Raw genomic sequence first — 2,300 nt, forward strand, 5'->3', positions numbered from 1 at the left:
AGCAGGGGAGGTTTGAGGGGGGGTGGGGTCCCAGGGGGCAATTGGGGGGGATCCTGGGAGGGGGTGGTCAGGGGACAAGGAGCAGGGGGCATTGGATGGGTCAGCGGTTCTGTGGGGGGTGGGAAGTGAGAGGGGGCGGATAGGGAGTAGGGGCCAGGCTGTTTGGGGAGGCACAGCCTTCCGTACCTGGCCCTCCATACAGTTCAAAACCCCGATGTGGCCCTCAAAAAGTTTGCCCACCCCTGATCTAGACCATCCCTGACAGGTGTTTGTCTAACCTGCTCTTAAAAATCTCCAATGATGGAGATTCCACAACCTCCCTAGGCAATTTATTCCAGTGCTTAACCACCCTGACATTTAAGAAGTCTTTCCTAACGTCCAACCTAAACCTCCCTTGCTGCAATTTAAGCCCATTGCTTGTCCTATCCTCAGAGGTTAAGAAGAATAATTCTTCTCCCTCCTCCTTGTAACAACCTTTTACGTACTTGAAAACTGTTATCATGTCCTCTCTCATTCTTCTCTTTTCCAAACTAAACAAACCCAATTTTTTCACTCTTCCCTCATAGGTCATGTTTTCTAGACCTTTAATTATTTTTGTTGCTCTTTTCTGGTGAGTTCTTTTCTATTGGAGACACTATGTATTTGTTAAGGTGTTTTTTAATGGGATCAGAAAGCACATGAATGCAGTGATGCTCCTGCTGACATAATACCATCACTAGAATAGCCTGTGCTAAATGCCAAAAGTTCTGAATAATTAATAATTTGCAGCATTTAATCTATCACTGTTCAAAGCACTTTATAATTTACTAAGGCCTTGTCTACACAAGAAAGCTGCATCAGTTTCACATAAATATAACCACATTTTTAAACCAATACAATTAAGCTAGAGCAAACTGTGTAGATACACTTTCAGTTTGAGTGACTTATGGGTTAGCTTACGCTTGTTCCTAACTGACCTAAACTAAACCAGAATAAGTCACTCTTAAAGTGTTCCCAAGGGGTTTTGCACCTCTTTAACAACATGATCTTCAATTCATACTGTAGGCTGGAACAGTGTAATTTGCTCCTGTAGACAAAGCTTAATTCAGGGGTGGCCAACCTATGGCTCCGGAGCCACATGCGGCTCTTCAGAGGTTAATATGCAGCTCCTTGTACAGGCACCAACTTTGGGGCTGGAGCTAAAGGCACCAACTTTCCAATGGGCAGGGGGGTGCTCACTGCTCAGGCCCAACCCCCACTCTACCTCTTCCCGAGACAGCCCTGCCCTCGCTCTTTCCCCTCAGAGCCTCCTGAATGCCAGGAAACAGCTGATTGGGGGTGTGGGGAGGGAGGGGGAGGCACTAATCAGCAAGGCTACCAGGGAGTGGAAGGCCCTGGGAGCAGGGGAGGAAGCTGATGAGGGGCTGCTGACGCATTACTGTGGCTCTTTGGCAATGTACATTGATAAAGTCTGGCTCCTTCTCAGACTCAGGTTGGCCATCCCTGGCTTAATTGCTACGGTTCCCATCTGGCTGGTTTTTATTGCTGTCAGCACTAGGGTCCTTTTCTTTGTGGAGGGCCTGGCCAGTGACTGAGTTTTCTGCCCCTTGGAAGTGACAACCCTGGGGTAACAGCGAGACAGACTGGCTATTACATGCACAAGCAATAGCAGGGCTGGGCCTGAGAATTAGGAGACTCCAGGGTGCCCATCCCCTCTCTGCGGCATCAAGAGAGGGAGGCAGGAGAACTGGTCTAGGGGGAGCGTGGGGCCAAGGCCAGCAGGGAGGGTGTGGGAAAGCTGCAGGGCCAAGGTGGGCCCAGGTCAGCGGGGAGGCAGCAGGGCCAGGGTGGCAGGCATAGGGAGGCTGTGGGGTGAGGCAGGTAGGGTGGGTACAAGTCGGGTGAGGCCGCGGGCCTAGGCTGGCAGCAGGGAGGCCGTGAAGGGTTGCCAAACGTCCAGGATTGTCCTGCAGTCTCCAGCAGCTAAAGATGAATCTTTAATTAAAGACGGTCAGGTGGAGAGACTTCCAGGAATACAGCCAACCGCAGCTGGCAGAGCCCTGAAGGGCGGGCATGGGGCAGAAATACTCCGGAGGGTGCCAGTCTAACGCCACCCCTCCCAGCCAGCGCTCCCCGCCCTACCCTTGCTCTTCTCGCCTCCCAGCTGCGGCCTCAGCAGCGGGCGGCCGACCGATGGGCGGGGCGTGACTTGGCGGGAAGCGCACTGGGCCTGGCGCTCCCCGAACGAGGCCGGGCCCGGGCCTGCTACGCTGGCAGTTTCCCTCAGGAGCGCGGCGCTGGCCTCGCGGGGGCGGGGCTGG

Source organism: Lepidochelys kempii, chromosome 8 (assembly GCF_965140265.1).
Source record: "Lepidochelys kempii isolate rLepKem1 chromosome 8, rLepKem1.hap2, whole genome shotgun sequence".
In the NCBI taxonomy this organism is placed as follows: domain Eukaryota; kingdom Metazoa; phylum Chordata; order Testudines; family Cheloniidae; genus Lepidochelys; species Lepidochelys kempii.